The following is an 11167-nucleotide window of genomic DNA, read 5'->3' on the forward strand; positions in this document are numbered from 1 at the left end:
TTCACTACTAGCGTCTGATGACATGATTATTAACCTTTTTTCCACTTGTAAAATAGGCTTTCTCGGCATTCGTTCAAAGTGGTTAATAATGGGGACATTATTAACTAGTAGTCAATAATGAGAACTGTCACGCTGTCACTTTTAGAAAACACAACCCGAAATTTCGCTCAATAAACGTTTGGACAAGTTCTCTAAAATGAATAATTGCCACCATCCGCCATTTCCAAAGAAGTTACATATCTAAAATTATCACATTTTGAAAAAATTCGAACGAAATTACTCTTTGAAAATATCTCAATGACAGAACAAAATACGGCCTGTTTGACTTGTACTTCTACGTACTTGATTGATATGTTAAATTAAGAAACAAAAAATTCTTTCCAACCGTTCACTTTCTTAACATAAGAGGATTTCATGTGCTAGTAGTGAAAAAAATAGTAGATATATATACCACGGTAGAGAAGTCTATTATTGCCTTCGCACCTTACACCCCTCGGCAAGCGCCTCGGGATGTAATCTTGGTGCTCAGGCAATAATACTGTACTTCTCTACCTTGATATAATTAATGTACTATTAGTGCTATGACATACTATGCTGGAAACCGCATGCTGTAAATCGCAACCGCAAATTTGAGCGGTTCCCGCATTTTTCATTTTATGGCATACTATATGCGGGAACCGCATGCCGGCGCAGAAAATAGTCCCTTGCTACTGCTGTTATAGAATAATTTTTGGGGAGAATGGACGCATACAAACATTTTCTTAATGTGGTAGCTGTACGTGCAGCCGAAGCAGAAGGGTTACTCGTCAACCCAAGGAGGAGGAGATGTGCCGTGCACCCATATCATCGACTACATCCCGATAATTTTAGTACTTTTTACGCAGATATCAGAAGTTATGGTGGTTTTCAGACATTTTTGAAGACACTATACTACTTGCCGGCAGAAACGTTGCGGCTAGTATGTCATCGAATATCTGTTTCTTTGTGTTCTCTCACTTACCGCAACCGCATTCCCGCCGACAAGTTGCGGCAGCAAACCGCATTTATATGCGGCGACCGCAAAACGCACATGTCTTTGTGCATTTAATTGTACATGACGCGGTTTTTCATTTTCCGGCATGCGGTTTCCAGCATAGTATGTCATAGCACTTACTCAATAATGTTGGTCCGCGTGGCGCGTCACATAAAGGATTCATTATTATAGCGTGTCTATGTTTAAAACATCACGTTCCGTAATGATAAAAGTGTGTGAGGAAATTCTCTCATGTTGTTTTAACAAGAGCATGTGACGTTACCTTCGCCCACGAAGATATAAAATCTTTCTTAATTAGACCGGCCTTGTTTGCAGATTTCCCATTATTTATTATCAGTAGCACTATGCCCTACATTACTTTGTTACATTTACGTAACACAATATACCTACACCTGTACCTACCTTATCCTGCAATTTATCAACCCCCGCTATTTCATCTAAAAGCTTAGCATTACGCAAATTTAGAGCCATCCACTGACTTGGGTAGAAAATTCATGCGACGTTAATAAACGTCGCGGTGTCATTTAAGGTATACTGGTATAACGATGGGCAAAATTAATTTGCATCCTCCTTCTATATTTGTTATAGTTATTTGTTTCATAAGTAGGAAAAATGCACGTTTTCGGGACGAGGTGTTGGACTGTTGGTGGTCGGTGGACGACCACTAACATTTCGAATCACGAAAACGCACTTTTCGTACGAATAATAGTATATTAAGATACAAGTGCATAATCAAGTCTTTAAAGCACGCGCAACGAGTTTAAGGGCACGACGCAAAGCGGAGTGCCTTTAACGTTGCAAGTGCTTTAAAGACCAATTATACACGTGTATCTTATAGTATTTTTTATTATACCTACAGTATAATTTAAAAATAGGAAATACAATGAAGTCATATTGACGTTATACTCGAATACATGTCTAATTAAGTGGGCTGGGTGTTCGTAATTTCACGATTGCCATGGAAATGTCACTTGACGTTTGCTTATAAAAATCATCGTCTTTGTGAATTAAACGATTTCCGTTAAAAGAGATAATACACCGTCCATTAAATCGATTGTTGTAAAATCTAAACAAACGTTGGTAGGTGTAAAATCCAACTCCAGTAAAGCCTATTATAAAGAATATGAAAATTTGTTTCCATGGATGAATAGGAAGTTACCTACGAATACAGTCTTAAATGCATCCATAATGCTGGCATATATGAAGGAAATGTCAAAGGTATTTAAATCTTCTACATTTTGGTGCATTCATTCAAAACTTTAAAGCAATGCTGCGATTAAAAAGTGGAACAGATTTGGAAGCACACCCTAAATTACGCGCGTTTGTGAAAGCTTCAACCAAAGGATAGGTACAAAAGCCAAAGAAATGTTCTGCATTTACAGAAAGCGACCTAGAGGATTTTTTATTTCATCCAGATGACAGTTTCAAAAGTCATACTTGAAGTATCGTTACTTAGCAACTTTAAAGCACGTGTGTTTTAAAGGCCCTTTTTCGCACGCATTTGAGTGTTTAAAACGGAGATTGTGATTCAGGTATAATAAAATAGTTATTTATATAACAAGAGCGCGAAGTTCAATTTCGCGCATTGAGACTGAAGGTATTTCAGTCAAATGCGCGAAATAACTTCGCGCTAGCGTTATATACAATATTTTTGCTACAACTGAACCGATTGTTAATTAAATTGCTGTTTTAGTTCGACTTTAGCCGTTTTGTGTGATTGCATATTTGAACGAGTGCGGAATTTTGAGTTAAAGTTCAACTTTGTCCCGTGCGCGAAATACTTTTTTTCACTGTTGACGATTTCGCGCACGTTGTCAGAGCAACCTTACTTATTAATTAACCGATTAAAAATCTAGTACTTCGCGTTTCGAAATCCGTCAGAAATTGACAGGTTTTTTTGACAGTTGTAGAAAAAACATTTTTTCTCCAACCACTTTTTAGCGCATTTTTTAAAAATTTAAAAAAATGTGCTATTGTTTGCGTTTTGTACATCCGCCTGTCCGTCCGGACCCACTTCTGCCGTTTTGAACTACTTTTAGGGGAATGGTCCTAGAGTCCTGGAATTTTTTGCAGTAGGTAGCCTATACTTTGAAGGTGTGCCACACGGCCAACAAATTTTGCTATCTAAAAGGCCCCCCCCCCCCACGAATGAGATGCTGTTTTTGAAAGTAAAACGTACATAACTTTGACATACGACAACCAATTGGTCTCAGATTTTGCATACGCATGCCTTTAGTGGTGCCAAGTTAAACTTTAGAAAACTGGGGGGGGGGGGGGATAAACACATTTTATTTCTCATTGTATACGTGTCCGTACTCGATCTCGTTCGGTAGTAAAACTACTTGCGATGTTCGGTCCGCAACCATTTATACACGCAAGCAATGTAAGTCAAGAACACTCGCGTAATTACCGGATAAGTCTGGAATATTCCTATACAAATCCCACTATCGCGCGCGTAGAAAATTCCAGAGCGCCAAAGGCGACGTCATGTCTGGAGCGTTTCCGTTACACTGCCCCCTTCTTAATTCTGTACGTCTCGTTCAGAAACTGCGTTAGTATTACTTTTTAATGCCTCGTGTCGGAATCTGCAGTCAGAGCCTGCTCGACAAACACCTTTCTTGAAAAAGTAACAGTCCACAGTTTTCGTAATACCAAAGTGTCCTCCGGAAGCGCCGTCATGCAATTTTCGCAATACTTCCGACACTTTGCTTCTATGTACTACTAATTGCAGCGTCGATTCGGTGCCATCTTTACTTTCAAAGGTCCTATACAACAGGTTATCTTTCAGAGTCAGGCTATTCCATTGGCCCCAATAACTCTTTACTTCAGGACTTGTGGCACTAATGTCTTGCCAGTCTAGTCTTTGTTCGTGGCGCATCCAATTCAGGACAGTTTTTATACTTGGGTCGTTTTCTTGGGCCGTTTTGATTTCGCTTGGCTTCCACTCCTCACTCTCTACAGTTGTTCGTCGCAGATGGCCAATCTTGTCTTCTATTTTAGAACAATGTGTGCAGTTGTCCTTGCACGGTCTTCTTGACAAAGCGTCTGCATTATTGTGAACTTTTCCAGCCGACGTAATGTTTACAGTGAAGATCGGGGCTTTGTTTCTGCAGGTCGACGATAGCCCCTTCCTGTCGACCTTTCTTAGTTTTCCGACTGCTGCAATGGTCTTTGGCAGTTGCGGCGAACGTGTCCAATCTCGCCGCAATTCCAACATCGTGGTTCACGTTTCTTTGCCAATGACTGTGTTGCTTTATTGACCTTTTCTTCCATTACTTTACTGACCTTTTCTACCACTACTTTACTGACCTTTTCTTCAAAACTTTCAGAGCCACCTTCCTCTTCGATGGTTTTTACCCGGCTGTCACTGCGAGGTTCCACCATACGTACTCGCGCACTTCCATGACTAGCTTTCTTGGCGGCTTCGAATTCTAACGCATGGGCCAAAGTTTTCTCAATTTTGTCGTGCCTAGCCAGTCTCAAAGCCTGCTGGGCATCTCCATCACGAACGGCATCGATAAATGTTTGTACAGCCAGTTGATCAAGAAAGCTCTCCGGTGCCGTAGGGTATGCCAATCAAATCAGTCTAGCGATGTCCGCTTCAAGTTCCTGCAAACTTTCTCCAGGTTTCTGCATTCGGTTCTTGACTTGGGCATAGTAAACTTGCTGAAGGTGTTTATCGCCATATCGCATTTCGAGTCGCGCTACTATTTGTTGGAAGTTCTGTTGATCCTCGGGGATGGTCCGCAACACATCCAGAGCATCTCCTCTCAGAGCAAGAATCAGAGCTGTAGTTTTGTCTTGAAGAGTCAATTTATTTGCCGCAGCCGCTGCTTCAAACTGTCGAACGTACGTGGTCCAAGGAATCTTAATACCATCAAAAGTAGGTGGCTTTACTCGGGCTTGCTGAACGTCGCCTTCTACTCTTGTATTTGTTTCTGGGTCGACCTTCTTGTAATGAGTAGGCTGTGGCACCTCAAGAAGACAGTCCATCAGTAATTCATCTGGGGCACTACTAGTACGCTCTTCCGTAGTCAGTCGCAAGAATTGCTCGCGCAGCTCTTCATACTTGTGCTCAATCTCAACGAATGTTGCTTTAAATGTTTTGGAAACTTCCGTAATTCTATCTTCAACTTTTTCTTCAATTGATTTAGAGACTTCTTCGATAATCTTTCTAGAATTTTTTTCCATTTTCTCGAACTTCTCTTCAAAATTTCTAGAATTTTCTTCAATCTTCTCGAACTTCTCTTGAATATTTCTAGAATTTTCTTCATTAATCTTTCTAGAATTTTCTTCCATTTTCTCGAACTTCTCTTGGTTTCTTTGCATTTCTTGTTGCAACACCTGTTGGCCATTTTGGATTTGCTGGAGCAACTTGAGCATCGTTTCTTCCATTTTAGCGGCAGCAGATCTTGTTACAGGCATACACAAGCACAAGCACTTAATTTAATCTTACTTTTAATTAATTTAATTAATCCCACTCCTGACACCAATGTAACGTTATTTATAAATTCGGGTTCGATTTATATCAATATTTATTAAACAAAACTAAAACACTATAAAAACTGTACAATTTATATCGACTATTTATATTACACACTTCGCAATTTATATCAGATTTTTGCGCTCAATGTTTCGTCCGTACTCGATCTCGTTCGGTAGTAAAACTGCTTGCGATGTTCGGTCCGCAACCATTTATACACGCAAGCAATGTATGTCAAGAACACTCGCGTAATTACCGGATAAGTCTGGAATATTCCTATACAAATCCCACTATCCCGCGCGTAGAAAATTCCAGAGCGCCAAAGGCGACGTCATGTCTGGAGCGTTTCCTTTACAATATATATATGTACGTAATCTATTCGCACGTTACTTTGTTTACTACCAAAGTTGTGTGTTTCTGTCCATTATCGTATAAAAACTGTGTATGAATGGTCATGTTGCTATGAAGTAGATATCAATATGTAATACATACTTCTGATTGTAAAAATAACAAGGTTTAGATTGTACCTACATGTAGTGATCTTTTTTAGGAATTTACTTGGAAGGCGAAACTTTCCATGAAATGAAAACACATGCATATTATTTATGAATATTTCAGGTTAATGGTAGGTACTTAATAATCTTGTATTAACCAGTTGAGTAACATAATAATATTCATAAATTCATTTATTAAATAGTTTAGATAGCTTCTTTTTTATGCACTAGCTTTCTTAGCTTTCATATACCTTCCTGTTTTAAAAATTGTTTTATCCTCATCGATACATATTAACATATAGCAAAATTGCGTTGGATATAATATCATGTTTATGCTCTTCACAAGGGAATGAATAAACGGTTGGGTCTGTGAACGGTTGTAGTGCTAGAAAATAAATCTTCAAAAAAATCGACGGACGCAGCATGTGGCATGAGAGCATTTTTAACGGTTTTTAACAAATTAAACATCTCAAAATTTGGATGATTTAATCCACCCCGCGTGATTTTAATATAGGTAGTAAAATGCGCAACTGATGCATTTTATGATCGTAACAACTCTAAATTCAACAAATGAACGCAGTTTATAATTGCTTGTAGGTGAGCGCGCGTTACATTCAATAATACTGAATGGACGGAATGTGCTTTCTCGTTCTCGGTGCTCCTTTTCTAATAGGTCGGTACTCGATCGACAGATTTTCGTGTACTCTTGCTTCGCCGGCTCACCAGTCTAGTCTTAGCAAAGTACGCGGTGGATGGGGGGGGGGGGGGAGTGGAACTAGTTTTATGCTTCATGGCGACAGTACTCTAATGAAAGGTCTTAACGAAAGGAATTAATTTCTACCAACCATAGCCCTCCTCCTCGACTTTATCTCGTGATCGGGTATATTCCTTTATACATCAAGAACGGATTATCGGAAGAGGGTACTCACAAAGGGCGATTGAGACGACGTTAAGCTAAAAGGCCTAAGTCTCCGTACAATCTGCGCATGCGAAAGAAACGTCATATGTTTGCAATTTGTTATTATTAAAATGTAGGTTAGGTTATCGTTATTGGAAAAATGCAATAAACTGTTATCATCACAACTCACAAGCTATTATAATAAATAAACATATTCGCAATGTACATTTAAATTCGCAGACTGTTGAGGTTGTTATACCAAGAGCCATGTTTCCCTGTAGCAGTATAAAATCCGAAAAGGACAGTATAAGCCCCATGTTCACAAATCGTAACGCAAGATATTTCAAATACCTACGAATCGCTCATAAACCGGACGGCTACTAGGGTGATAAAACTGGAATGCTCCTACTTAATAAGTATACAAATTTGCTTTCCTATCGCCTCCAATAAGACAGCCCGATTGTAGATGACAACCGACACAAACAGAACAGGCCATCACGTAGCACCACACTCACCCGACACTCACCCGTAGCACGAAGGAATGGGCCATCAAAACCAGGCTGTAAAAGACCATGCACCAAGTTGTTGGAGTACGTGAACGTCACACGTGCACGTCCCTGCATTAAATTTAATGTTTGCTACTTGTAGGTTTCAGTTCTTCCTACAAAGATGCCTTGCAACCGGTCCGATAGAGTGTATATGCGATCGCAAACCCGAACAGAAGAGCAGTAAGGTCACAACGTTTTTAACGTGTGCTGCAAGATTTCAATTTGAAATTGTCTGAGCCAGAAGAGTACAAGACCATATTGCCGTGGACGAGAGATTACCAAAACCATGGGATATAATACTGACTTGACAGATAATGTGAATCGACCTTAAGTTATTTATTAGGTAAGTGGTTAGATAATTTACAATAAAGTTTAATTTGTACTTGTGCTTCCATAGTTTCTGTATAAAGAGAAGGCTGTGAGTATTGGGTGGCTCCAATGAAGTGATAGAAAGCCCTACTTTCAGTCTCTCGAGAAGCTTCCCTGTTTCTAAATCAAAGGTTCTTATTATTATTATTATTATTATTACTAATTTATAGATTGTATGAAAAAACGTTTATTTCATTTTTAAGAAAAGTTATTGGGTTGATGTGGTGCACTAACAATGCAGTTACATGACGACCTGTTTGGGTCGGTTATTATCTACAATCGGAGTGTCTTATTGGAGGCGGTAGGAAACCAAATTTGTGTACTTATGCCGGTAGGAGCGTTCCAGTTTTATCACCGTAGTAGCCGTCCAGTTTATGAGCGATTCGTAGGTATTTGAAATCTCTTGGGTTACGATTTGTGAACATGGGGATTATACTGTCCTTTTCGGATTTTATACTGCTGCAGGGAAACATGGCTCTTGGTATAACAACCTCAACAGTCTGCGAATTTAAATGTACATTACGAATATGTTTATTCATTATAATAGCCTATTATGGGTACGTTCCACTTAACGCCCGCAACGGCGCCCGGCAGCCGTTCCACATAACGACCACAGTCATTATGGTCGCGATCGCGACGTCAGATATGACGTCATTACTAGCGATTTTATAAACATTCGTGACAGGAGACATTTATTGTCAGACACTGATTGTTTGAACACGCATGCGTTACAAATTTTTCGATTTCGCTATGGAGAAATAGTTATTTACATTATTAGTGCGGGAACAGTTATTTTGAAGATGAGCGCGAAGTTTGGCGGCGCGAGTGCGCAACGCGCACGAGCGACGCATCTCGCGCGAATCAAGCAAATACTGTTCACGCACGTAACATGTATTCTATTTTTTGCACGGATTAGTTAAATCGAATTTATATAAATTCAAATCCTTTTCGCGAGATTTTTGCGACATTATAATTCTATTGAAAAAATCAAGTCCTCTATGCCGATAAAGTAGAAATTTAAAATGTCAATTTATTGTTAAAAACTTCTTTGCCCGTGTACTACAGGGGAATGATGTAAAGTGTATTTATATTTTCTTTTTTACTCTTCTATCATGCTACTTATTAGTTTATGATCCGCACTAAATAGATAATTTCGTTGAATTTTTAGGCACTAGTGCGCGAAAGTAGATAGTCAATTGTAAAATTGACGTTCCCGACGTTCGTGTTTGATTGGGAAAACGCGATTTAGAACGAAGGAGTGCAAAAATATAATTTCGTGTTTCAGAACGTAACCTTGTGGTGGACATTACACTATGGATGGTTTACATGCACAAACTGGTAAGTATATATGCTGATTCCTGAATGTTAAAGTTATTTGTTAAGGAAAATTCTGCTTTAACACAATTTTCTTTATTGTAGGTCTTAGATTTGCAACTAGTTTGCTGCAAAGTGCTTTACCAGGGAATGCGAATGAGACTCGTATAAATGGTAATGCAACGATTGAAGAAAACGAGAATGCATGTTACTTTTGAATGAAGAAGAGAAATTGTTTTCGAAGAAGCATTCCCCCAAGAAATTCTGGGGAGAAGTGTTCATTATCGTCGTTTAAGTACTTATGGCCGCAGAATTTATGATAGAAATTCAAAAGTCGTCTTCAATATTTTATTAACAAGAAGCAATATCTTGTGTCAATAATTGGTACTGAAAAATAAAATAGTTATTTATATAACAAGAGCGCGAAGTTCAATTTCGCGCATTGAGACTGAAGGTATTCTGACGAGGCGAAGCCGAGTCAAAATATCAGTCAAATGCGCGAAATAACTTCGCGCTAGCGTTATATTACAATATTTTTTCTACAACTGAACCGATTGTTAATTAAAATTGCTGTTTAAGTTCAACTTTGTCACGTGCGCGAAATACTTTTTTTCACTGTTGACGATTTCGCGCACGTTGTCAATATCAACCTTACTTATTAATTAACCGTTTAAAAATCTAGTACTTCGCGTTTCGAAATCCGTCAGAAAATGACAGGTTTTTTTGACAGTTGTAGAAAATAGCTATTTATGATATGAGTGTTAAAAGTAATGTTTTACTTTGTGAGTGAAAAAGTTTGCGAAACGAGCGAAGCGAGTGGAGCAATTTCACGAACTAAGTAATACTTACTTTTAACACGAATACCATACAACATTTTTTGTATAACTGCTCCTTAATTCTTCTCTAAGAACTGCGCCCTTTGGATAATAAAATAGATCACATGCTGGCGTCATTTGTCATACCTATGTTAATTAATTTCTGACGTTTCAGTAATTATTATCAGATTGGCTGTGAAGTGACTGTATTAGGACACGCCGAATCACCTTGGTTACCAACAAACAACCCTGTTTTGTTCTCGTGGTTTTTTATTAAAAGTTCTTGCTAGTGTTTAAAGCTTAATTTCGCGTAATGAAGAATAATAATACTGATGAATTGTGTGTTCCTGGCGATATTGAATAGTGTTGCCGCGAGACGAGACGAGACGAGACTTTCGAAAGTCTCGTCTCGTCTCGTTACCTCGAGACGAGACCAAGTCTGAGTCTCGTCTCGTCCTGGTTCAGTCTCGTCTCGTCTCGTCTCGTCTCGTCTAGTCTCGTTTGGGCTCGCCTGGTCTCGAGACACTATCCAAATATAGTGTATGTAGGTAGAGCAATGAGCATATAGCATATAAAAGACCACGAACTACGAAGGCATGACAAGTAAATAATAGGAGTAATATAGTAGGTACGAGAGCCGGACGCATGGAACCAGTAGTGATAAGCTCACAAGATGAAATCTTTGTTACTGGATTCCTTGCAACTTGAATAACACAAAATGAGTTTTCTGCCAGCCTTTTTCTGGCCGGAATGTTATTAAAAATAGGCACTTCCGGTGAATTTTTTTCGGCAAATTAAACCAAAAACCAAACCACCTGAAATTGATAACCGTAGGTTGAGGGCGATGGGTTTTAAGGAAAAATTCTTTTCTACCGAGTTTTGTCCAGCCGGAAATAGCCCGCAGAAGCGGATTAATTGAACTGTTTTTTTGTGAATTGCTATACTCATAACACAACAACTGGAGGCCTCAAGATGGCCTCCGTGTCCGTGGGCACAATTAAACAAGATATGTACGAAGAATCGCATACGATTTTCAGGGAATTTTTTGACAGCTCGTAATCGGAAACACGACTTCTAATCCGCAGTGATCCTTGAACTCGTAGAAATCGATTCGCAAAAGTTTATCTTGTTTTGTTCTCGATTTAGACTATTCCGCTAAAACAGTACAAATAAATACAAACAAATTCGAGACCAAACGAGAGTCTCGGCGAGA

This window comes from Photinus pyralis, unplaced genomic scaffold, assembly GCF_008802855.1.
Source record: "Photinus pyralis isolate 1611_PpyrPB1 unplaced genomic scaffold, Ppyr1.3 Ppyr1.4_LG2, whole genome shotgun sequence".
NCBI classification, from domain to species: domain Eukaryota; kingdom Metazoa; phylum Arthropoda; class Insecta; order Coleoptera; family Lampyridae; genus Photinus; species Photinus pyralis.